This window comes from Xylocopa sonorina, chromosome 10 (assembly GCF_050948175.1).
Source record: "Xylocopa sonorina isolate GNS202 chromosome 10, iyXylSono1_principal, whole genome shotgun sequence".
Lineage (NCBI taxonomy): Eukaryota > Metazoa > Arthropoda > Insecta > Hymenoptera > Apidae > Xylocopa > Xylocopa sonorina.
The window spans coordinates 8,571,304-8,599,140 of NC_135202.1; the positions used below are offsets into that span (position 1 = coordinate 8,571,304).

The window sequence follows — 27,837 nt, forward strand, 5'->3', positions numbered from 1 at the left end:
CGCTTTCCACCCCTCTTCCTCCCTCTTTCGCGTCCCCTTTCGCGTTTCTTCTCTGTTATTACGCGTACAGTCAGTCGTAAAGGTACATGCGTATATATATATGCATTCATAAGCTTGTTAACCAATATTAAAAAGAAAGTAAGGGCTTCAAACATTTTATGGACGTCGTTAAACGGAAATGTGTACACAAGGAACTCTTGTAGAATGGCTCGTTTATCGCGCGAATAAAGTTGCATCTGGAAGTGTGCATTCGAATTCTTTGATCCAATTTTCTCATCAAAGCGAAAGCTGTGCGAATGGTACTTTGATTTATCGTCACGCGTTCTTACGAGGGGCAGGTTTTTTTTATTGAAAAATCGTACAGTGTTTGTGCTATTTCACTGGGATGGCTTTAGTACACTTAAGATTATTCGTTCAATGTGACACCGTCGAGCAATACCAGTCAGAAGCAATGGGGCTTCTTTTCAGCAGTGGGACAGATTCCATTGGAGATTACATATATGTGTAGAATTAGATATTTTTATTGCAGTATTTTGTAGCTCTTCAGACCGTTCTTAGAAAGAAAATGCAACATTAAGAGTAGAAATGACGTAGAAGTCCTACTTTCTCTGGTTAACTAACTCCAAGTTTTCAATTACGTCTTTCAATGCTATTGTATGCATTGCTAATAGGATCTTTTTGTATTGGATTCAGAGAAGAAGGTTACACAACAATTCTTACTGCACAGGCTTAGAGACTCATAAATGATATTTCATAACAAGTCGACTGAACGAAATAAGATCAACCATGAATAATAGAATCGGTCATAACAATAATCAATAGAATCGGTTAAGCTTCCCTCTGTCCCTTCAAATATGCGTGTTTTAAGATTTTCCTCTATCATAAAATAATTTGCAGTATTTCCGAAAAATTCTCCTAGAAAAATGTTCCTCCACTGAAAAGTGAGACATTTTCAGAATTAAAAACCGATTTCGCGAAAAAAGAAGAACTCGAAACTTTTTATTTCGTAAATCTCCCTTTTAACCAGAAAACAGCCTGAGCTATCCGAACAAATAAAACACGTAACGTAAAATTAAAAATCTCTGATTTAAAAGAATATATATATTTCGAAATTTGTTAATTTTTTTTCGACGCAGCAGGGTGCACTTATTAATATTAATTTCAGTTACTCTGCCAGCGCAGAAGGGGCGCGACCAGCATCGATAACATTTTTATTTCCGTCGACCCATTTTAATGAATATCCCGTTAATCACGATCGCGCGCTTGTTTCGTACAAACGTTCGTCAGGCCATAAATTTCATACGTGTACCCATATAATAGAAAAAGATAGACCATTTCGCACCACAGAGGTTCGTTGAAGCATGTTTGATCCTCGATGATTATTCATCAATTTATAAACGACAGTGCTGTTCGCAAACAGCATCGAGGACATGGTTTCGCGTTCGCCAAAGCGACGAGCGTCGAATATATCAACCCTTTCGTGCCTTCTGACGAGATATCTCAGCTGCTAACGATTGCTTAACCAATTTTTACCATTTTTCGAAGATTAATCAAGATTCCATATCGTTGCTTTTTTTTTAACCATACGAATAGAATCAATTACGAAATATTTCGTTTCGAAAGTTAACGCTCGCTTTTTCACCCTCGCGATCGTTCGCGATCGACGTTAAACGTTCGAAAGAATTCATTAGCGGCATGCATCGCGAATCGCACCGCTGGGAGAGCGACTCCCGAAGGGTTTATTCCAGATGCGACTGAATAACTAAGTGCTCGCGACTTGACTCGGCCCGATCCACCCTTTCGCCAGTGTTTCCATCGAGGAACGCCAAGTTCTCCCTCAGTACGTAATGTATGGAACGTCAGGCCCGTCGTTACGTCGCGAGAGGTCATTAGCAAAGTTAAGTGAGGAAAAGTTTGCGACGCGTTCGCGCTAGGGCTGTTAGGGTATTGTCACACGGTGAACCTATTGCGTTCGAAAAGCTTCGTGGACCCTGGTGCGAACATTGTCGAAAACCATCGCGTTTTTCATGTTACCTCGGCCCTCGATCGCGAGGGATCGCCTCTGCGGAAATCAGAATCGGATCGCCGCTGGTTCGATTTCAAACAGAGACAAATACCTCGACACGCTCGCGTATATCGGCGCGGGCGAAAGGTAATTCGCGAAACAAATTTTTCAAACGTAACCCACCGGACTCTTTTAATCCTGGGGATTGAATTTATATTTGTTTCGAAAATAATTCGATCGTTGAAAGTTCGCAGAAAATAACGGAAGATTTAACAGATTTGAACGTAATTAATTCGAGCGGTGATTATCGATCGAACTATTCGATATATAAATACAGGAGACGCGTTGTAACGAGAAGGATCCACCGATGAGTTTCGATTGGTTAAATTCACCCCCTCTGAAATCGAGCGTTGTTTACGGCGTGTCTTTTCTCCCGTTGCGGACTCGACGACTATCGCCTCTTCCTCCCCGTCTGTTTTAATCTCGCACTTTCCGCTTAACGCGTGCCGCGTTTCCACGCTGCAGACGGATTTAATTTAAGTGAATTCCGTGGGAATCACAAAGGTCGACGTAACAACGCGGTATATTGCCATTCCTGAGCGGCAGATCAGACATCTGGCGAACGGCCGCGATCAGACGAGCGAAACGTATTTCTTTCGCCGCGCACCTCCACGGTTTTACCAAACAACAATCCGCTCGCCTGGGCGTCGGTGCGCGTCACGACGTGGAAATGAATGCGTCGCAACATAGCCGAGCAGCAAGACGACGGTAGTGCGAGAGGAGGAAGGAAGGAAGGAAGGAAGGAAGGAAGGAAGATATGAAAAGAGATGGTCGACAGTAGGAAGAGGGACCAATATGGCGCCAATACTTACGCGTCACCGTCGGATTCTTATCGTCCCAGCCGAGCGTCGAAGATACGAAACTACGGAGATTTCCACTTTTCAACGAGATACGGGGTATACGAGCTCTGGCATCCGCTTGATCCTCATGGACGCCCGCCATCTTTTCGTCTACGTGAACCAATTCCAGCGTAGACAAATACGATGTGTCTTTTTTTTTCTTTTTTACGTATAAACTTGGTAACGAAAGTGTGCGTGGATGATGTAGACACATGTGTAGCTGTACTTGAATTTCAAATATTTGAGGAAGAACAAGGGATTTCGATATTCTACGTTTGGGTCTATCGATTCATGTGCTAGTCGAAGGTGTGCCAGTTCTAAAAAGCTAACGATGTTACGTGCTTATGTTTAACTATCGCACGATTAATAATATATTTAGTAATAATTGTAGAATGATGAGAAAGTGAAGAAAACGCGAGAAAAATAACGTTCGCGTTATTGTTACATTTACTGATTCATGCTAACAGAGACAAATTCAGTCAGCAATCTTTTAGCTCCTTTATTGCACTTAAAGATACCTAGTGTGCGCGGTGAATCACTGCCCTCTAGCACTAAATTTAGTTGCAAACTGTCGCACCTCTCATTGTAAACGATACTCGTACGCGTTTTGCCACCATATTTTTAAACGGTAACTAAAAACAACGTTCTTTTATTTGTTCCCCCGTCGCCTTTCTATTTTCGTTCCCACGCGACAGGCGGAGGCCGCGTACGCCCTGCCATTTGAAAGCGCGAGAACACTTGCAGCACATTTTTAATCAGCTTTTATTACGCGATATAAATTATCTGCTCGCGTAACAATCGACTGTCTAGAAAGAAACATCGAATGAAAAAGAACTTTACATCGCGCGATACGAAGTTTCCACCGAAACAATCTTCTCGATCATCCTCATTTCCACACGCGAGCCAATTCCTCCGCGACTTCCTCCGATTATCTCCATCTCGCACGAACTAACCACGATTCGCTAATTAGAGGTTTCCTCGATGAAATCTGCGGGAGATCGTCGAATCACCGTTCACTTCTCAGATTACCTCGTGGAAAACGGCACGAAAAGGCGGCGAATAGCCGTGAGGGGGTGAGTTCTGCCTCTCCTGTAGGCATTCGAAGGGGCGCGTAGGCGCGCGCGTCTCGACGTACATCGACGCAAGATAAGCCACGCCGAGGATCATTCGCGAGCTAAGCTACCAGGCTTAGCCTCTCCTCCCACGATGGGTTATATTGCCGACACTTTATTTCGGAACCTTCCTCCTCGACACTATCGTACCAAGATCCAGGTTGGCTATCGATCGCTCTTCCGTCCTGCCTGCTTCCTCTCCAGAGGAGTTTCTTTCCTCTCTCTGTGTGTCCTCTCTGATACACGTGCATTTCACTAGAGACACAGACACAGAAACGAGCAAAGGACTAATTCATTCTCGCTCTCGTCATCTCGATTTACATCTCTGGATTTGTTCGCACTTTAATACACACTAATAATTCGTTCCACATTTTATTGATGTTTGAATATATAACAGCTACGCGATATTAGTTGTCGCGCAGAGTAATAGAATATTAGCAGGGATAATAAAAGTACCAAGGTACAGAATCGAGACGCAAGTTAAGAGGCGAGTTTTCTGAACGGAGAGCAAGAGCAACGAGAATTTGTCGAGGACAAACGACGCGCGCCGTTAGAAGGGTCAATCGATCGGCACCACGAGGACATACAAAGGATAAATTGACTTCGCATTCCGTGGAAACTTGGCTTCTATTCGAAGACTACCGTCGACCCAATATAGCGTAGACCTTTGCGACTATGTTGATACAGCGCGTCTGAACGTGCGCTCCGCCGTCTGGAAGCCTCGAAGAGAGCCCCATTCCGGCGTTGAACTTCGCTAAACTCGCGTTAGTCGGGGAGGTCAAAGATGGTCGACGTTCAAAGCGTCGATTTTCGGCCCGTCGCGACGACGAACGGCCCCTGAACTCTCGCCGTCGTCTCGCAGCCGGTGGTGGCACCTCGCGCAGAGACAGACGCCCGCGTTCACGCGGTCGTTCCTCGAAAACGGATGCGCTGGGGACGCGCGCGCGGTACCACGCGCGTTAAACTTGACCAAATTCCGCTCGCGCGAACACATCGTCGAGCAAGGGCACGCGGCTAATTGCCGTGGTTCGCGCGATACGCACACCCGGTGAACTCGTCGCGAATTGGAGTTCAATTGGGGATTGACCCCTCCGGCGCAACACTTCTATAATTACATTTCGCATTCCGCGACGTTACGAGCGACTCGACGAGCGGCGAACCCAGCGCGCGACGTGCCACCGTCGCCGAGGACCGGTTCTTCTCCGCGGCTGCCCGCCATTACGGTGCTCGAGTTCGCCAGCCGGCGAACCGAGCCTTCGAACCTCCTCGAACACCAGCTACCATGCGTCTGTCTCTACTTGCAACCGCTCGCGGCTAATCGGATGCCTTCTCTTTTTTTTCACTTTCACTCTGACCATTCTATCGCATAGTCTGTCTATTCGTAACGTTTCTATCTGTTTTTTTTTTTTTCAATTCGATTCACCTTCAAATTTGATCGTCTCGCGTTGCACGATATCGAACGAATGGGTTAGATACGATCTATTCTTCCAATTTAGTCGCGATAGAAAAACTGTGGACCGAGAAACGTGATGACAGACGTCGTCGTATGAAAGGTATTCGGTAACACCTAACCTAGAGCGCGCAGGTGGATACGACATTCCACGTGAAATGGTATACAGGGAAGTCGTAAATCAAATATCAAGTAGCGACACCGATCGACACGCAATGACACCCAGGGCGGCGACGGGGCGTTCAACGTTTTTCAGTGCGTATCAGCCTCGCTCAGATTAGCCAGGTAACCGAGGGCCACCTCGCCAATTTCAATTTGTCATTTGCTTCGTTTCAATTGTCACCTCGACTTTCTCCACGCTCGCATTAATCAAACCGCTCGAATCTGGGTAATTTAAGAGACCTGGCGACTAACGTCTATCCCAGGATCATTTCGCATTAGTTTTCTCGCCTCGAGTGCACTTCGAACGATGCACAGTGTCTGGAATTGTGCGAGGAGCGTTCGTAGCTAGTTCACGGAGAGTAATACACGCGTTGAAATTCGATTCACTCGAATCAAAGTTGAAATCAAGTCGCACGAATTCGAGTCGTCGGAGTTTAAGTAGCCGAGTTAATTCGGAACGAGGGTAAGCTCTGTCTCGCATTGCTTCGATCCAGCCCTCGAATCTGTATCCTCTCGTCAGCCGTTTGAACGCGTACATTTCTGCGCCTGCTCGGTTTAACGAACTTACCACTGCGTGCATTCAATTCCGCGGTGAATTAGAAAAGTGGATTAAGTTACGGAAAAGCGAGTTGCTGAGAAAGGCGGACAACGCTTTGCTAGATCTGAAGTATATTATAAACTGGATGATTAGAACACGTATAATGATAATAGATAGATCAACGATAACGTCTGAAGAAGATGTAGTTATATTTTTAAACGAAAAATCGAGAGAGTCAGTAATGCGTGGACTCTGTCGGTGCTCGCTACGTGGCCAAAGAGAACGAGAAATCGCGGCTAACGAAGACTTCTAGCCGCGTTCGATAATTCAATCGTCCATGTGTAGGCGCTTTAAACTTTCTCTCGCGATTGGGCGCGGTTGGAGGACGTCCGACAATCAAGGAAAAAATAATCGCTCATACATATGTACGTACACGAAGGAACGGTGCCCGTTTAGCGTTCCTGATCGTTTTGAACTTGCGCCGATCGTTTAACCTCCCGTCGACTCGAAAAAGGAAAATGGCGGTTACCTTCGGTTATTAGCTCACGTTTCTCCTCTCCAACTTTATATTCATGAACGTAATATACGGTGAATTCAAATTACGCTTGACAAAAGTTGAGGCTGCTGGTAGGAGGAATAAAAGAACTCGATGGGACGTTCAGGAAATTTATGTCAACCTTAAAACGCGAGTTCTTAAACGCGGTACCTCTGTTTAACCGTGTAACTCCTCTCGATGTCGCTGTTTCGCGTTTCGAAATTGACGAGCTACCGAGAAAACTTCCGTACAGTCGTAGAACCACCTTCGCGCCATACATTCAGAAGAAGGAAACATCTCGAACAGCCACTCATCTCCCTGCGGACGCGTCTCGTGAGAAACTTGATAATCGAGAGACGACGAGGACCGCTCGAGGACGCCGTAAAGCATTTTAACGACGCGTCACCGAATTATATGCATCCTTTCGAAACGGCCTATCCATTGGTTGCTTGCACAAGAGTATCGTGTTACCCTGGCGGTAGACCTCGACAAGGGGGTAACACGAGGACCACGAGACGGAGGTGCGTCTACGTGGGTACAACATCGTCGCCTAATTTCGAGGCACGGTCGTAGCCCCGCCCGTGTCATCTCGAAAACGACGCAGGTATGCGTCCGCGTCTAACGAGCCAAGATGGCAACCGCCTCCTTCCTGGCTCGCGTCAGCTCGCCGCGGCAACCTCTGCTCGACAAACACCAGGTTTCTCGTGAATGGAAAGGAAAGGAGGACGGGAGACACCTCCGTTTCGTGGCTGCGCCCCACCGAACAAGCCGGACACTTTTATCCTTGCGCGCGATATTACAAAACCGCGTCGCGTCCCGTTCGAGAGAGGCAGCCTTGGGAAGGGGGATGGAAAAATAACGGAAGTTTTAATAAAGTTACGTCGAGAGGCACGAACCGGGGGATGGGCGAACGTTTTAACGGTCCTTTTATTGCGAAACACTTAGAAACTCAAGTAAATACGCGTTCGAAGTGTGTCGCGTTGTTTGAAATGCAATTTTATCTTCCCGGAAACGAGCGCGCTGCCTGCGCTGCCTGTTTTTTGGGCGCTGGGAATGCTGCCTTTGAAGGGTTTCAACTTTTTCCCCCTTCCTCACCCCTGATGAGAAAGTAAATAGAAGTAATAGAACGTTTTCAGCGGCGAAGTTGGGGAACAACGTTGCTCCTTTGTCTTGGTAAATACAGCGGCAGTCAAAGGTGTGACTGAGGCGGAGAGAGCGTGTACAATTTGAAGTTAACGAAATTTGTTGAAAAATTCTTCTGTACGCGTGTCGAATCGAGGACCAACTGAAAGTGTACAGAGTGCACGGATTGGAGTGCTACGAATGTCGTAAATTTACTGTATCACTATGTTGATCTCGAAATTGGTAAGACGCGACATAAAGTATCGATCTAGCGACGAATGCAACGAATAATATCACTTTTTGGTCGTCGACTGTACACGCAAAACGGTCGCGGATGAGAAATTGTAATTTATTACAATCGTAATCGTTGACTCGGTTAATTTACGGTCACCCTTCGCGCATGACGAATTGGCCAATATATATATGTAACGGTAACGAATATTTACTACTCGCTCGCTATAAATTAAAGAGAACAATGCCTGGGACACTTGCGCGGGAAATCTTTCCGAGGCAAAACGGGGCTCGTTACGTTTCCGCTTCGCGTGTGGGTGTCGCGGTGGAATTGAAAATTCTTTAATCCGAATTTATATTTGAAGAACCGTGGAACAAACGGAAATTGAAATTAAAGCAAATGCAGTGTCCTTGCGCTGGGGCGTATCTGTAAAAACCGAGCGGACACGATCGTATCTATTTCATTTTTACGTGTATCTCGATCAACGAATAAAATATTGTTCAGTGCATATTAATATACAATACGAACCTAACAAAAGTATTTCTCTTAGTTATCAAAATACAAACATACATTTCATTAATTCTTCGAACCCAATCTCTATTCTTCTACCACTTCCTAGCTTCGTACGTAAGATATATAAATTTCCTTGGCTACGCAGAGTCGTTAACATTTCGAGCCGAACACGGGCGCGAGTTGAAGTATTAAGTTGTTCAGAAAGAGCCGTACATCGTGATGGTTGTGCGATTCGCACCTCGTCGCGATCGAAGTGCGCGAACCTTTTAGAACCGTGCGAACCGTAAATCGTAGATAGTAGCGGTCCGAGTAACAGTGCGGGGAACTGTCGCGCGAGTGGTTTCGTAAAGTTCTCCGCAATAGAATCGCAGATAAAAACGTGAACTGCCGGGAGTACAACCTAAATAAGTGAGAAATATAGAATGGCCTGGTGCAGTGACGGCAATAACGCGAACCCATCCTGCTGCACAGAATCCACATTTCAAATCCCCGATAACCGTAAACACACCGACGCGACAGAGTAAGCGAGCTCTCGTCCATAGACCGACCAGTTCGCACCTACTACGTTCCACCGTTCGAGAGAGAAATAAAACGAAATTAAGAGTGCAGAGGGTGAACGCTGTGGACAGTGCGATCGATCTAACTGTTTCGAACTGCTCATCGACCCGTAGAATACGGAAATAAATAAAAGATATCAGCAAAACCTGCTAATGCAATTGATACGAACAACCCCACGAAGTCAAATTCCCGCGAAACCTACAGTTGAAAGTGATCGACTATTGTTCACGAGTGACGCGCACACATTTTAATCACAGTCCATGTGAATGATACATTATTTCACGTGTCACTCCATCGTCTCTGGGGTGAACCATCTCAACGTCACCCATTATCCAACGCGAAGGAAGAGCACATTGTCGTCGTGCATTATCGCCAGGCTTCCAACAGTCAACTGCGTGGTCCCGCCTCCTCTCCTCTACTTTGCACGCTGCTGACATAGGTGCGAGCTAGTCTTAGACCCATCTGCGGCAAAAGTGTCGTTAAAGCTGCTCCGCGTACCGCCATTTGCGTGGAAATAGATTTCGTTCCGTGGGCGACGCTGGATGCGAGCGTCGCGGTGGCTCCATTCGAGGAAATGAACACCTGTGACGAAGGAAAAGTCGTTAGAATCGATGGAGAGGGTGGTGAACGGTCGACACCTTCACGTAGCCGCCGTCTCGGTCGACGATCGTATGAAATAGAGTCATAATTCAGCAAAGTCTCGTTGATCGCGCGAATCGTGCAACGTTTGGTAGCCGTTGCGGCTGTTCTCCGTGTTCTCCGTGTTCTCCAAAATGTAGGGCGCGCGAGGCGCTCGAACCACTCCGGAAGTAACCCTTTCAGCAACCAACGCGGTAATAATTTCGTTGCAACCTTTCTCATTGTCAAACGCGTCGTAGAGCTCCAGCAGCTGGTTATTGGCCGCTGCGAGCGTGTTTCTGTTATCCAAACGTATTCCAGGTGACTGGTTGGTACGCGAAATAAATCTTGCGAGCACGGCTAAATAAGCTTCGGTAGTCGCCGTCCGCAGGACCGCGTAGCTGGATGTGGATAGCCTTGGTGTCCCCTTGATGCATACAAATATGACGACGCGTGCGATTCAGCATTCTTCGTTCTCGAGTTGGTTCGCGAGCCGACACCGGAGCTGGACTTCTTCGAGGCGAACCCACTATTCAGAATTTCGACTTGCGTCCGTGGGACGGGTCAAAGTCACCGTCGAGATTCCGTGGCGGATAGGGACGGAATACTGATTCGAAATTGTTTCGTCTTGCGCAGAGGGGTCAGGCGAGGTTTAACCTTCGTGACTCGCGTTGTGTGGCGTCTTTTGCGCGTATGCTTTCGTTCGTAGGTGTGAACGCGGCTCTCGCCAAATAAAAGAGACAAAATTGTTGCTCCAAGTCCTCGTCAGACGGAAATTCTTCGAGAACTGCGCGAGACGGTAACGACTTGGCAGGACACCACCGCTCTGCTTATCAATTACGCTCGTGCGGCCCGTGCTACTATTAGCACGTGAAATTTGAGTAGCTAGTTTAGTTGAAGTCTTGGCTCTCTACTCAATCGTCGCTCTAGTGCATGAATTCGACGTACAGCCGTGTCCCTCAGGGTGGGCCAAGTTGCTCTAACTTCCCACCCCCTATTGGCAAACTAACGACGAGTCTACCGCGCTCGACTCTCAGAGGTATGCAGGTAATATTAGTGTCTTTCTTCGAAGCGATAATTCACTTTTAAACGGGCTGGTGATCCAACACGCGGAAGCGCGAAAAGCGTATTAAAATCATTTCTCATCCAGGGGATTACAAGCTCTTGCTTTTGTTAAGGAAGGAAAGGCTGTTAAATTGCCCGTTGAAATTCATTCTAAACGCGTTCTTGAAAATATTCGCTGCAATCCTAGTGTTGGCGTTCGATCTATACAGATAACAAGTCCACCTAGTAGAAATTGCAGCTGAATAAACAGCAATTAAAGTTTGGAATCAATCGAATTATATCTCTGCTAACATTAAAATTACAATCTACTCGACGAGAAGACCGTTCTCCTTTCTCTGCTAAAAATAAGAGAAAAAGGAAGAAAGAAACAGCGTTGGAATTAGATCGATTCTGCGGAGGAATTCAAATCCGAAGACCACCACACCACCCCCGGCTTAGTTGGGCGTAATCGAAGGAGAGAGAATTCCGCGAATGTTTCTGGGAGACGCGACCCGATTCATCCCAGAACGGGCGAGGAGGAAGCCCGCGGCATTTTATCGGTGATTCGATAAGGGTTCCCCGCCGTGAGGAAGGAAGACGTCCTGTCCTTTCTGGGTGCGTCTCGTGGAAATCGGATTCTTATCGGTCGGAAAAGAAGCGAATCCGCGGCGGACGAACTCCGAGCGGCGTTTCATCGATGAGTGCCAAGTGCCGCCCTGATAAGATCCCCGGCTAAGTGATTTTTCGCCTCGACGAGGCTACCACCGAGCCGTGCGCCACAGATGGAATTCATTTCGATCGAGATGTACATGTACGACGTATGCGCGTCGTTACGCGCTCGATTTAACCGATTCTGAAAAAAAAAGGATCTGAGAATTCTTAAGAAAATGATTGGGATTTTGGGAAAAAGGAAAACTGGTACTTAGGTGGGAATTTGAAAAATATGAGTCTATTAGCTGTCCATCCTATGAGATACTTGCGAGAAATATCGAGTAAGTTCATCTCTCAGGATTTTTCTAAACGCTTGGATGAGCCATTCCATCAGGGGTGTCCTCGAGGCTAATACGAACGACCTAAGAAGGCATTATTGTACGAACCCTAGGGTCGACCACAAGTCAAACAAAGTATTGTCAGGCGTAAATGAATGATGAGCTCGTGATTTCGAAGAGAGTGGTTCAATCTTCTAATCGTTACAAGATCTCTGTCAGAACTGTTTCGAAAAATTCATGCGCCCTCCGGAGGCGCCTCGTGATCCCTTCTTCGGTAGCCTTCCGTGGCTGTGCGAGGCTTCCTGCGTCGAAATTTGAAACCTCGCATCTCGAGCGTGATTTAGAGAACAGACAAATGAATGATGTTTCGAAAGTACAGAGAAGAGAAGTTTGCGTCGACCGTGGAAATATTCAATACAGGTTGTAAACTATTCGTTGAAGAATGTCGAGTTTCACAAGGTATTCGAAGAACGTCGCGAGGCCATTGATTTGTCCTCATTAGCATCGTACAAATTTCTTGGAGGCATTTTTCCGCTCGTCCCTCCTCGTGTTTTTCGATACGTGGCTCGAGCGTGGCCAGCGAAGCCGGACGCGTTATAAATTGTCGGAGATTCGATCGTCTCGTTTATGGTGTTCCTCCTCGACTCGAGTCCGCGGTTAACTTTCCACCGCCTGGTGAATCCATGAAACGCCTGGCCGGTTGAATCGAAACGCCGCGTGCTCGTCGGCTGTCGACTTTAACGAGACGTTGAAAACAAGCAAAATAGATTGAATAGCTAGACGTGGAACGGGGCAATTTCCTAGAAATGACATACATAAGCGGGAGAGGCAAGTTGCCACTTGTTAAGATCTTGATTACGGATGGAATAAAACAGATCTTCCGCTGCTCGACTCGTTGCGCTCTCTGTTATAGATACGAGCAAGACAAATTGCGCTGGGAAACGTTACCAACTCTGTAACTGGTTAATGACTATTTCCAGACGTGAGAACAACGCGAACGATAAACAGCGGGCGATTAACTTTTAGCAACGTTCCAGGGAGAAATAGAGGGATGATATTTCATTTTTATCTACGAATAAAAAGGAACGCGGGCTCGAACGAATGCTTTGTTAACCCTTTGACGTGAAAAAAGAACGATCTTGGATACGCCACGCGTTCCTTGTCCAGTAATTGCATTGCGAACATTAACCGAGCTGAGGAAGAAGTATGCAAATTTAATTTTCTTCATACTCTGTGAAAATATATGCAATTATCGTTACGGGTTTTTTTCAACGTTTTCGATGGCGCGACGGAGGAATATTTTAAAAAAAAGTTAACTAGTTTTTGCGTGATAAAAAACCTGAAAAAAGTCCATTTTTCTATAAAGTATTGAAGCCACATTCATGTTTTTAAATAACCTTCCAGCAATACGAAGTGAAAACTACTGTATAATTTCAAGAATCTGCATATCTTATCGGAAAGCCAGCTTTTTGGAAATTTATCGTACGACAGCTTGTATTCGACCAAAAATTGATCAGGATATTTTCCATGAAACACTTTTGTTCGACTTTCGCTGTTTCTCAAAAATTCTGCAGGAGAATCAACCCCTCCCCCTCAACCCCTGCAGGAGATAATTGATCTAAACAGTTACGACGAAAAATTCGAACAGAATCGCTTAAGTTGCTAATTATTGCTGTTAATCCTGGCATCAGCTGTCCACAACTTGTACTTCAATTAGTAAACACAGCTCCTGAAAACCGATTACCTAGGTAGATATCAGTCCTCGTGCATCGGACGGGAACCAGTTCGCCGTTATTTCCTATTTTTGCTGCAACATTTAACGCGGACAGTTTTAAGCCTACCTTCGACACGACATTTCCCGTTCCTCTTTCACCTAGAATATACCGACACCATTTCGTAAAAAAAACGAACAGACAGCCTGTCCATACAGAGTCTCGAACGTAACGTGGTCGACTGATTACGAGTAACGAAGAACAGAAAAAACAAAGAGAAGAATAGAAAAGTTTGTCGTTCGAGTCTTCGTTTTCGCGAGAATCGAGCTCAAAGATTCGACGAGCGCACTTGACCGGGTTCGGTTCTTTTTATACACAAAGAATAAACTTTAATCAAATTCACGAGATTTCACCTCAATCTCTATCCACTCTACGGATGAACGTAAAATCTGACGAAATATTTCAGTGGAGCGTCAGATTTCTCCGAAAGATTGGAACTCCGTAATCCCAGAGTTCGAATTTCGATTTCCATCAACCTGGCGAGTTAACGAGAGAAAATTGATCGCTTGTTCCACGTCGTCTCGCGTTTCTTTTAATCCAGCATCGTCAGGGGTGTGCGCTGGAGAACAAGATGGCCGGTGGACGTCGTTACCGCGTTCTTAATCGCCGTAAGAAACGCGTCCGAAATACAGAGCTGAGGCGGTTTTAAAGATTAGATTATGGCCGTATACCTGGGCAAGAGATCCTTCGAGCCTAACGCGGGTTCCGGATAGAGAGATTATGGGACGGAGTAGGTAGAGATTATTCGGGGGAAGAAAGGGATCTTGAGGGTGAAGGCTGTTACAAATTATTGGGTCAAGTGGCGCGCGGTCGTCAAAGGGATGCATTAGTAATCGGAGGTGAAGTATAAAAGGTCGGGGAACAGCGTCGAAATAATTGGCTATGGTATAATTGATTAGCCGCCCTTGGCTCGAGCGATATTTGAAATTAATATCCTATAATCAATCGCATCTATTACCGTTAATACAGATATAATAGCGATGGAAATCTAGCGATTTCAAAAAATATCCTCCGAATATTCGAGCATTCTCGAGGCTCTCGAAAGTCGCCCAACAAGTTCCCTCGATGTTGCGTTCGACTTAACGTTCTCGTTAAGCTAACGACGCGTTACGAATTGTTTGCACTCGTCGGTGGATCAAAGCTGAGGGAATATAACTACTTTTACCGTGAAAATGGTAGCGTGTAAGCTTGAAAACCGATGCTCTGAGAACCATAAACTGAGAAAAAAAATATGGATGCCAAGTAGAGAACGCGTTACAAAATTCTCCATAGCTTCTCGCTGATGTTAACGATTATTTACACGCGAAAGAAAAATACTACTTTGCCCGTTACTAAATGTCTCGCACGATAGAACGGAAGATAGTTGATGGCTATTATAATTATTCTTTCCGCTGGAACGAGCGTGAAGAGTGTCATCGAGGAACGTGAATGGCGGAGACGTGGGCGTAGGAGTGTGCACGCTTAAATAATAAGCTCGTGGGTGAACGCGACTGGTAAGCGGTATCGAGCGGCAAATAAACGGCGATAAATGTCCTCTTGGGGAATCGTCTTCTTCAGGCAGCGCTGGTTTTTTTCGCAAAATGGAGGATCGCGCGTGGGCGTTGTTAAATATTCCGCGAGGACAACGTATTGCTCTCCCCTCGAAATCCTCTCGCGTGTTTGTTCGCGCGCTGTACTCGAAAACGGGAACAGAACCGGAAATCTTGGGTGGTGAAAAATGTCCGTTTGGTTGAACGAAGGTGCAAAAACCCAAATTGAAGGCACGTACCAGCGATTACGTTACGTTCTCGAGGACGAGACGAACAACCGGACGGGCATCGATCGAATAAACACAGCGGATACGCGTGCGGAGGGGCCCGTCGATATCGCGTATAGAGAAGGACCGTGGCATTAACCGCGGACGCGGCCTAGAATGCGTTACAAAGCGTTCGATCGGATTAAGCGGCTAATAGGCAGTCTATAATAATAATCCCGACATAATAATGTGGTATTACGCGAAGGATCGACCGGGAACATATAATTTCGTCATGGCGCGGTCGCGCCCTACCGAAAGAGCTAACCCGAATCTCCGTTTCGCGCGTACCTTCGTCGAGCTGAATCGAAAAATGATAAGCTATCGACTTGAGGAACGAGCTGGCACCGTTTTACCTTCCAATTATATCTTTCAATCCTTCGAAGCTTCTCTTATATCTCTAAAGAATATTTGCTTCTTCGATCTTGCTTTTTCAGTAATCTTTTGTGCAATCAAAAAAAAATATTTATCTCATCGACTATACAGCTTCCGACAGCTATTCAGTAACAAACGATCGCGCGATATCTCGCAAGATCGAAACAGCAGGGGGCGCGAAATTCGGAGGGCGCGAACTAAGGAGAGGAACGACGGAGGGTGGAGACGAAACAGCTCACGATGCTTCCAGCTGACGGAATATTTCCCGTTTCCTCGGCGACGAGGCCTCGAGGATCCTCGAGGAGGGAATCGACGTCTGGCGATGGGGGCAGGAGAGCCTTTCTTCGACACTGGCCGCGATTCGCATCCCCGCGAGGCGCCTTTTTGTTTTTACCACTCCCTCCTTCCCTGGCGTTCGCCGACGAAGACGGGTTCCGGTTCTCTGGTAGGTGGGAGAGACGGGTCGAGGACCATGTCCAGCGAGGAATCCTCTTTCGATGTTGTCGCGCGGCTCCTTGCCCGTCTCGACGAGTTTAGTTGCCCCCGCTGCCCGCCTTATCGCTGCGACATCGCCCCAAGGATCACACCGGCTAGATACGATTCCGCTGGAATTTATAGAACCGTCGTTACACCTTGTTAAGCGGGTGGTTCACCCTGGCACACTCTTGCTCGCGCGTTTTCTTCTTCAACGCTAGAGATCGCTGGTAAACGCTATTTTCGAGGAGGCACAATTTCAACCGTGCCATCCGCGCGGCACTCTCTGACGCCACGTATAACTCTTTCTTATACTCCGCTTTAGTAGGTTTCTTGCGAGTCCTTTGTCGTAAGGAGAAGTGTCCAGCGAGCTTCTGCTCGTTGGGACCAGACTGGAGCTTCGTCTCGTCTCGTCTCTACAAATGTGCCAGCAGTAGTGGAAGGGATGACGAAGTGGCTTCCAGAAGGGTGGTAGAATTCAGAGGGCAGATAGCAGAAAACCGTGGCAAGGTTTTGTTCGAGCTGTAGTTGAAAATATAGAGTTTCTAGTGAACATAATGAATTTGTTTCTAACGTTGAATGAATGAAGAGTGTATTGGGAAGACAGTATTCTCTTTCGTTCAGTTAACCGGTTAATAAGGCTGGTCGATGGAATATCGTCGAAGAAGAAGGTCTATTTCATTCGAAGGGGAGATTCACCTCGCTCATCCGGCTGCATTCTTCCGAAGAATGAATGTCTCTCCCTTCCTTAGGCTGCCACAGGTAGGATCGATACGTTTCATCCAGCGCACCGAAATGTTTACCCGGCCTTAGACCGAGGTTTTACGTGCAGGTACAATGCAGCGTACTGGATTCTCGGGTTGATTCGCCTCGATACGGTCGACTGGGTAACCTCAATTTCCCTAGGTCACAATAGATACTCCTCCGAGGAGACACAGGATTACTCAGCGTGCCTATTACGGGCGAACCTAGCCCATCGTCTCTCCCAGACCTGAATAATGCAAACGTTATCCCTCAGACGTGAATAATGCCAGCGTTATTCCTCAAATGAGTTTAACTCTCTTTAATTGTACACGATCTCGATGCGTCTATGCTTGCGTGTCTGTCGCGTATCCACGTTGGATCGCAGCAATTTTCAAACGTGCACTTGCCGTTTTTCTAAAATTTAAACGTGAAAGTTTGAATCGTATTTTCTTTTTTTTTTTATGGTAGCATATGTACAGCAAAGGAAAGTGAAATGAAACGTGGCGCGAATGTGTCGGAAAATTGTGCTTGCACAAATATAGAACACTATGGTGTTAGTTTGTAGAATGCCGATAGGCTCGCGTCTGTAATAAATGTACTTCGCACGCTGCATCTGACGTTGAATTATTTCCTAATTTTACCGATACGATCTCTCTCGAGAGACTTTCACCCTGCCATAAATACCGAATTGTATTAAACATTTCAATTGAGCCGGGCACATTTCACTTGGTACAAGTTGGGAACACAGCCGCTCGGCTACGTTCGTCAGCCGTTCGACGTGTACAAGTGTCCGACAATCGTATTAGCATGAACACCGCCAATACTAATTGTACGATTAATTTCTCCTGCAAATTGTGTCTTTAAATCGCTAAATCGACGTGTACACGGACACTGCTGCGCGACGAGAGACAAACGGAAGCTGGATTGCTGAGAAAATTAGGTAAAATCGCGAGCGATCGTTGTCATTTTAAACGATCAACAGTATTTCCATTCCTTCTATATATTTTAATAGGAGATTATTAATTGTTCTTTGATATTTATTATCTTTCTATATATTTTAATAGAAGATTATTAATTGTTTTTTGATATCTCGTTCGTCTATTATGAATAGATGTTGCAAATATCGTCACGTTCGACATTCGCCGAGGAAAAGAGAGCGAACGAATGTCTCTCAGCTTTCTAAACCCGCAGAGGACATGCTTCAAGTATGTACACGTGTGGGTAATTCTTCAGGAACGTAGTTACATTTACGCGATGCATAAATCAGCGCGAAGCGGAGCCATTTATGAACGCGAATTAATTACGGACGGTCCAATTAAGCCAATCTCCCGACCAACGTCGTTAATGATCCAGTAACGCCGTTTACGTTGCATTACGTGATATGTGCTGCAGGCACACACACCTATTGGCTCGAGCCAATGCGTCACGTAATTGTTCGTTATTTCATCTAGCGTAAAGCGAATTTTCATCAAACACTGACGGCATTTCAGCCCACGCGTTGCGTTCTCAGCCGTATTTTTTCTTACATCAAAATAAGAACGATTAAACACTGTATAAGCTCTATGGAACTTTACCTTTCCACTTTTTAAATAAATCAATTTTCCACTTTTAAAGAGAGGCACTCGAAGCAAACATCTTCACTGCACCAAAATCCAGCTTAAAACGAATACTCGAGGGTCGACTCGAAAAGAATATCGACGCTCGCTTATTCCAAATAAATAGATGTTTAGAAAACGTTATCTCGATACGCATAAACAGCTTAGAGCTTGCATACGGTGTTTGAAAGCTCTTCCTACAGGATCCACTGTACGGTTGCGCGAGGGAGCAGTAAACGGGGGGGATGTTTCGAGGCAGCCCAGGATATGCCTCGAGGCGCATTGGTTAACTTCTTTGCGTGTGAAAAGGTGAACCCAACTCGGAGCCTCGGCCCTCGACAGAGTAACGTTATTGCTTCTCCTTTTCCGGGTGTATTATACGCGTGCATCCACACGTGTATCCTCTATCGCGGTTTTTACAGGCTCCTCCATTCACCGATCGCTCCCCGTGTTCGAGCGTTGCCTGGTATCGATTGCACTCTGAATAAACCGTCAGCTTATCGGGAAGAAACGTGACGTACGGGTATTATCGGCGATACTATTCGATTGATCCGTATTACAGACGAGCTGTTCGTAACTCGCGCTCGACGCTGTACAAGTACCATCGTAATTTTCTCTCCTCGCGTTGCGGGGCTACCGCAATTTCGCTCGCGTTACGCGAGGACCATCGTAATTTCGCTGCGCATCATGGAAGGTCTATCGTTATTTTTGGTCCGCGCTACAACGTGGCAGAGGGGCCACGACAATTTTTCCACCACGTTGTACTCTACGCAATTTATGTCCTACGTTATAGGGGAACCGTCGCAATTTTCGCGACCCTTTCGCAACCCCTCGCGCGACCAACGCTGTGCCATCGAGTGTCCAGAGACAGGCGGCTTGAGAACGCCATCGTGTAACGATAGTTCGAGCCTACAGTCTCGCGACACCGCGAAGAGGACATTTTGCGCGGCGAGCACGTATGAATCAAGCCGAAGCAACGCGCGTTTTGATTGTCCGCGGATTACGGGGCGGACGCGCGAGCTTCCACGCGCGCCGCGCGAACGCATGCGACGCTGAAATACCTGTATCCGAGAGCTCGCGCGTGGGAAGTCGTGCTCGCGATCGTAAATCAGGCGCCAGTTGGAACGTTCTAATCTATTCCAGCCAGCGAGCACACCGGCCACGGCTATATACGTAATCTAGGAACCTAGTGTCCGTCGGCTCGGCTATTTATAGAGGAGGGAAAAATGGCCCGTGTCGATATATCGATTCGCGGCCGACCTCCGTCTTCTGCTACCGGGTACACACCGTATTACCCCACGGAACGCTTTTAAACCGCGTCGACGGACGCGCGCCACTCTGAATTTCAATCGGGACGACGCATCCCACACTCTGATCGGGAACGGACTCTACGCTTTTCATCCCTGTCACGAGACACGAAGACGTTTCGTCGACGTCGCACCAGCCATTCGACTGGCGATCATTCCTCAGTCTGCTTAAACGCGATCGTCGACCAGGCGAATGGCCCTTCGAATTCCATCGTGGAGATATTCGTCCCTCTGTTCTTCTTTAGATCGTTCGAGTTCGATCGATGCATACAGGATGAAATCGGGTAACTCGCATGATTCGACTGCGTTCAAAGTATGATAAAGTTTGATAAAGAATCGCGTGGTTTTAAAGGAAACCTGGCGACGTGTCAATTTTTGTCACACTTCTCGAGTAGTTTCCTCGATTTTAAGAAATCGACGTCGACGCACTGTCATTCGACTAACGATCATTCCTTAGTCTGCTTAAACGCGATCGTCGACCAGGCGAATGGCCCTTCGAATTCCATCGTGGAAATATTCGTCCTTCTGTTCTTCTCAGATCGATCGAGTTCGATCTAGTACACAAGATGAAATCGTGTAACTCGCATGCTTCGACTGCGTTCAAAGTATGATAAAGTCTGATAAAGAATCGCGTGGTTTTAAAGCAAACCTAGCGAGGTGTCAATTTTTGTCGCACTTCTCGTGCAGTTTCCTCGATTTTAAGAAATCGACGTCGTAGCACCGTACAAAGTATCCCCCATCAAGGCGTAAATCTTTCTCACCCCCTCGAAACTCGTTCGACGTCTCGAACACACCTACCACTCGAAATCGGTTTCATTGTCGAAAGTAGATTCGAGGAGGTTCGCTCTGGATCGGTGAAAATCGCGCGCCTTTACAATTAGCGTAAATTGGATCGCCTCTACTCAGGTTCGGTTACTTTCGTTCGACTGGCGATTCTATCGACGTCGAGGGGTGGCTCGCCGTCTAATACGGCTGTCGGCGAGCGCTGGATAGAGGGTTCGAGGGTCCTCGAAGAATACCGAATATCGGTGGCCGTCGATTCGGAGGAGGAAGTGTCGCGACTACCGGGAAATTGGTTTCGTTTGCGAGATTCCTCGAGTTGGAAACACTTACCTGGGAACGGTGCGGCGGTTGTCGCTGCCACGCAGAGCCCTGTCATACTTCCGTTACGCGAGCGGCACCCCCGAGGGCTCGCGCCAGGGGATGAAGCGCGTCACCGTGTTCGGTGCCCTCCGAGTGTTTCCGAGAGCACTTCGCTTCTTCCTTCCTTTGCATCCGCGGCTACGTCCAACTATCTGACTGCCGTCCGACCAAACTATTCTCTGAATATTGTCCAACCACGGGGAGATAATCCTGGGAAGTGCAGGACTCCAGTTCAGAATCAGCTGCGCCACTACCACACGGATCCGTGGTTTCGTGTTCAACGTTTCCCTTCGCGAGGGGTGAGAAGAAGGGTTTGCTGGTGGATTTCGTTCGAGGCGTTGACAGTGCGATCCTTTAACGGTGATGTCGGCTCGCGACAGCCTACATTCGACGTTATTTTACTCCCACACGTCCGCTGGTTCTTTTCTCGCGGCTGCTATCGGATGGAAGGTGTAGTACACGCGGTGATCGCATGTTCGTTGTAATAACGATACGACTTCGAGTGGTGACGAGGTCGGTTTAGTCGTGGGAAAACGTGGTATCAGGTAATTCGTGAACACTGAATAAACGATGTTACGAGGTGGTTTCGTTCGGGTTTAATAGTTGGCTACTGTGTTGTTCGAATCTCGTTTTTTTTCTCTGGAGAGATGCTTCGAGCGGGCAGACGGGATAACGTGATTAGAGAATCGATTTTTCGATGAAATCGATCGCTCATTTCCACGACGCGCGCGAGGATGCTCGCTGTTATCGCAACGGCTAGCTGAATAACAAATCGCTCTATAGACGATAGAACTCGCGGTTCATGCATGCGCTAGTTAAAACTCGTGCAAACAGTGTCGCAGGCGTGATTACGACCAAATTACTACACGGGGGACACAGCCACGACCGTTATGCCAGTTACATTGTCACACTTCGCGTGCGGTTTATTGAAACTCCGAGACTAAACGCGGCAAACGATTTAGCCGGCTAAACGGTGTTTATCGACAGCGTGCAGTCACTACAATTAGCAGTCGGACACCAGTCCATAACTTCCGTTCCTAAACTTTATACTTCATTTCGACTGCTGTACAATCGATCACAAACGTCATGAAACCAAACTACCAGAATAACAAAACGAATCGATGCCTCAGAAACAATGTGCAAACCCAAAACTACCAATTGATTGAAACATTTCGCGATCCCTGACACGAAGACCAAAAAGGTAACGTTCGAGGAGAACAAAAATACCTCGACGTGTAAGAGAGTTGTACTATAATAAGAAGTCGTATCGTTCTTTGGTACGGCGAAATTGACCGTGTTACAACAGACTGGGATAAAGGACGCGACATCGAGCAGCGGATAAATGTCGAATAATGGAAGAGCGACGAAAAAAGGGGGAAAAGGAACAGAAATAAAGAGAGAAAGGAAAGAAAAGATTCGACGAGTGTCCCAGCGAGGCTGAGTATCGGCGAAATTCACGCACGGATTTTATGAAGTCCCAGCAGCGGAGGGTACGTTAGTTATGCGAGCGTATATCGCGGGAACCTGCCGATAACGCGTGCCTCTTCCATCGGGACGTCGATGCAGGATCGTAGGGGGTCAGACGTCGCGTCTCCCACGCGCTCCTCGTTAACGCAACGCGCCACCGTCTCGCCGCGGTATTTTCTTCCAAACAAAAGCAAACACCACGGACAGGATTTTCAGAGACCTTTTAAACCCGTGACTGGCATCGCTGGGATAAAAAAAAAAAAGAAGAAAAAAGAAAAAAGGGACGCGGAGAAAGAAAATGTACAAGGCGGAAGTCAACGAACCGAGAGAGCCGTGCCTCGTCCCTTCCTCGTCCCGAGTATTATCGTCGATCCCACGTAAGTAGGCGCTCCGACGATCGATTATCGTGTTCCTTCGAACGATCGAGCGGCAACAAGCTTGCGGGATGATTTTACTCACGATGAATTACGAGCTAAATTGTTAGGATAATGCATACCTTTCGACGTGGGACGGATATTCGGTTTCCGATGCCTGCTTTATTGGCCCTCGCTTTACGATCGTGTTCGCACTTTCTTTCGTCCCGACGCATCGAGCCGCGATGGCTTATCGTATTCGTAATTGAATGTCTGGACGGTTTTCGGTCCCGCGTGTTAATAGAATTCTGGTCACGATCGAGATACAGAAAACGAAGAAACTCGGTGACGAAACGAAAAATTAAGCCACCTTTCGCTACAAAAAAATCGAATACCTTCTTCTCCATCTGTTCTCTCGCATTGTTAAGAGCAAAACGCGCAGGATCGAAAGTATATTCTATGATTTTAATCGCCGTGCAACTCGCCTCGTAAATTACAGCGGAGATACCACCGCGCAGAGATACCATTGAGTATCGAGCGTTTAATCTTTTCCATTAAAATAGATAGAAAAGTGGAACACGAAAAAAAGGAGAAAAATGTGAGACGATCGTGATGTAATTATAGGCGAGTCGATGGAACATGCCGGAAATACGTACGGGGAGAAAATTGACCGGCCCAACAATCGATGTAAGTTCGTGCACGTGCATCGTTTCCGTGGCAATATGCGTTCAACTTAATCCTCGTGTATCGCGCGTCTTTTGTGCGCGCGCGAAACGCGAGCATCGATTGTCGGATTAATTAAGCCGCGTAATTTCCGTCTTAATTAAGGGAGCGAAGAACGTGGCAACAATTATCGATACACGCTCGATGGCGAACGCGATTTCTACGGTTCCAGCAACGCGACGCGACGCGACGCGAACTTAGCGTGGATCCGCTGCATTTACTTTCGCCACGGATGGAAACGCGGTGAATCCATATTCACGAGCAAGTGAATTACAATTATTTTGTAACGACGAGAATTAAACGCTGCGAAGCACAGAGGAGATAAAACGGTCGGACAGGCTGACGATGGAAATTCTGCATACATATGCATATCTGTACAAGTATCTATATACACATTTCGCAGTCGCTCTCGAGGAATTTATCCAACGATTTATTCCCACCAGTCCATATTGCATTGGATTGTTCTCTGGTCTGTCGGTGGAAACATTTCACGGTGCATCGATCGGTGAAACGCAAGACGCGGTGGCTTCCCAGAGAATCGACGGATCGAGAAGTTGCCACGTCCAGGTTTCTCGCGAAGCTGTCTCCTGTTACGTTGCAAAATGGCCTCTCGAGTCGTCGTGAGATCACGGTCAAAGTTGCGTCGAATTTGCTTTGTCCGAATTCAATCAGGAATTGTTTGGCCAAATGTTTTCGCGGTTGTTTCACTTCGAATCTGTGCTTAAAGTTCTGAAAAACGGATTGGCCGTGCCAATATGGCGAGCGTGATTAATCAACCGAGAGGAGAACGATTTATAACGGACAGTTTCAATCTCTGCTGGATCCACAAAAAAACTGTATAGTTTTTATTTGGAATATTTTGCTGTTTCATTCACAGCTAGCCAAAAAAGTTGTCGAACGTTAATAGGTTGGTTTCTTCGCATCGCATGGAATGGCTGCACAGAGTTACATTTAGTAATTTTGCGCAAATGCTATGAGACGAAGGTATCAATTATGCGACACTACGAAATACACAACTTTTGGTCCACATCTTTGGAATATTAACGAGCGGTCATTTTTCATTACTAGAAAGTAATTCGCGGCGCTTGGAAAATTAATAATTTATGAAACGTGCAGTACCTCGCGTTGACTTTGCTCGATGCGTTTTATTGAAACGATGTTTGACAAGACGGTAATTTAAGTGAATTATATGATACAAGCAGAAGGAATTTCATGCAACGTATTCCGTATGAAAGTTTACTCAAGCATTTTTTCATTATTATTAATATTCATGAAATTGATAGGTAATAAGCGAATTGACATGCGCGCATTATGTAATACAAGCACGGGCAACTTATATAACATATTTCATATTTATTCAAACATTGAAAGGCTGTCATTAATACAGAACTGATGGAACCTTTCCACGTTTCATTTTGTTTTGTAAAATAACTGGGAAATCGGCTGCACGCGTGCACACATTTTGCGATTGTAACTCCGCGCAAAGGACATCCATTTCTATCTACGAATAACGTCTCAGTTCCCCCTTTTCAACGATACATCCAAAGATAAAAACCAAATAGATGATAACAAACAAATTGAATAATTTCTAAGAACCAATGGAATCGTATTACCCGTGCCATCTTCAAGACATCCTCCACAGGATTACCATACCATCTCACCTACATTTCTCTAAAGTGAAATTCAGACAGCGTTTCTGGAACTGGAGCAAAGCAAACTCCAACTTCTATTTTTTCGTCTGAGAGTCAGCGCGCGATGATGAACGACGAAAGTGCCGGGTCGAAAAAAGGAGGAGAAGAGGAGAAAGGTCAGCGAATGACGGACGGTGGCCCAAAAGCGTCCTCGATCGGTTCGAGGCGAGGCGGGAGGCGCGAAAAGCGGGAGGAATAACCGCGTTGTGGGTTAACGTGGGCTGCGACGTCTTTACCACGGAAACGGCAGGATAACGAGGCGAGGAAGTCAGAATTCGAGGAACGCGGGCCCGTCCTAATGAATTGCCTACTCCATTTGCCGCGCGATCCTGTACAGGAGCGCGGCGTGCAACCACCACGCCGGAATTACTTTCGCTCGATCAGTGCAGCTTCCACGGGGAATGATGCAAATCCTGGAACGTTCGAGTGTTCTTGACTTTGCACCTCGCTCGAGACACGCGTCTCTCTCTCTCTCTCTCTCTCTCTTTTGCTCTTCGACAACCCCTCCTCGCATCCCCCTTTCCTCTTTTCCATCCTCGAGCTGTCTACCTGAAAGGAATAAACGTCACCATAAATTTCTATCTTCGACCTTTTCTCATTCTCCGGTGGGAAAAAAAAGGAACGATCCGGCAATAGATGACCGAGGAATAAATAATTTCGCCCGTCACGTCGCGACTTGTACGTTATGTAGACGCGTCTGGTTTTTGCGGTAGCCTGTGCAAGTTAATGGCCGTATTTTGTCACCGTCTTTTACGGTAATTTCATTCTCCTTTAAAACAGTCTCACGGAGACGAGATTTTAAAACGCTTTATAACGTTGTTTCGCTGTTTCGTTCCCTCCCTGTGCGCACGCGAAGTGGTATTTTTAAAGCTGTACATGTCCACTGTTGCGAGGATATTTATAAATTCCGAGGGCGTTATTGTGGCATTTTTAGAAAAATTTAAAGCGATAAAGAGAATCGTTTTGATACGTCGAACGAGAAATCATGGCTGATTAGATAATTGCTTCTTTTTCTATTTCTCATCGTTCAACGTACGCGTATCCGCGCACGCGGGAAAAGAGTACACCAGTTCGAATAAAAGAAAGGAAAGAAAGCCGGGAAACCGGCTGAAATCGATACGAGTGGCTGGCAGAGCTTGACGACCTAAAACTGAACGATCTCGTAACGCAAACGAGAACGTTCCGCGGAACGTATAATGTAAACTTTGATGAAAATTCTAAGGATAAAGAACGAAGCGCACTCGCGCGAATATGTGCCATTCAGACGAGCAAAGGAGCCCCTGGTATCATAGAATACGCGTTAAGCGCGCGCGTGTTAATTACCGCGACAACTTTCGTTTCTTTAAAGAGCGAACAGTTTTCTCGCAGCGACAAGCATAAATCGAAATCGCGCGGCTCCTCGTGCCAGCGCTAATCGGCATTCAAAGTTAAGCCCCGCGCAAGAATTCACGGAAAATTACCTTAAGCCGACTCGTCGTCGTTACCGAGTGCGAAACGGGTACTAGGATTATTTTTAATTGCCACGTACCGCGAGCGTTCTTTAAGTCTCGCGTCTTTTCAAATGGCGGCTTTAAATCTCTTCCGTGTGAAGCGTTCGCAGTTACCATCGTCATCGTGACGCGACAAATGCCACGATTGCTTATAAATTTCATTTACCTGTACGATTCAATCGAACACGTACGTTCTAAACCAACGCAAGCATTTTTCGCTGGACTAAAATATCAGATACGTAAGAAATTGCGAAAGATAGTTGAATGGTCGCTCGACAAAGTAAGTTTGGTCCACAGATATTATTCTAAAAAAAGCAATTTAATCATTTCGTCGCACTCCGTCTAAAGACGAAACTGATCTCCGTCAAACTGCACACAGTAGGTGCATAACGCATACGCGATAACGATTTCGTCGTCGAGACAGGGGACAATCGCGAGGCGTTCGAACGCCTCGCGTTATCGTCATCTTCGTCGTTAACTTTCCGAGGGAGTTATAAACTGCGAAGCGCAGGGAGTGCATGCAAATGGTCGGTTTTATTCCCGGTTGTCGCCAACACCGCAGATTTCTTCTCTGCGAACGCTGCGATTCCTATAGAATATCTTAGAGCCCGGAGGGGACATTGCTCGCGATGGTTAGCGATATCCAGAAATTTTCAGACACCTTCGCTCGGTTCTCGATTCGCTCGCGACCGCGTAGAAAAGTTTTATACGAAGCCACTTTTATGCTCTGACGCTCGTTGCTGGATTTTGCCAAACAATTCCACGGACAGCGAGAGTCTTGTACGTTTTAAGGACCCTTCTGGAGCGCATCGATATCTCCTTTTTAAGAAAGCAGACTCGACAGGCTGTTGACAGCGCGGACGGTAAGCGCTTAATTAGAAAAGTCTCGTTCCGTAGTTGTCGAGCTTACCAATTAAGCTATTTCTTTAATGTTCTATACAAGGGGACATCGATTACCTCAATTGCAGCCAGTTTGACCCTAATGTCGGGACTTCTTCATCCTTGTTCCAATGGACAACGAGTTATTGACGATGGTGGCTGATGCCAACCGCTTAATTAGATAGTTCCATTCTGTGGTCATCGAAACGGGGTAATAAAATTGTTTCTGTAATTTATCGTGCAATAGACATCGTA

The 27,837-nt window shown here is 46.5% G+C and overlaps 2 protein-coding genes across 17 annotated transcripts in view; one reads left to right on the top strand and one right to left on the bottom strand.

Moving 5' to 3' along the window:
* Mpcp1 (Mitochondrial phosphate carrier protein 1) overlaps positions 1-27,837 on the bottom strand; it is a 209,700-nt gene that overhangs the window by 43,981 nt on the left and 137,882 nt on the right. The window lies entirely within an intron of this gene.
* LOC143428061 (uncharacterized) overlaps positions 1-27,837 on the top strand; it is an 87,779-nt gene that overhangs the window by 13,232 nt on the left and 46,710 nt on the right. The gene's annotated exons all lie outside the window — the stretch shown is intronic.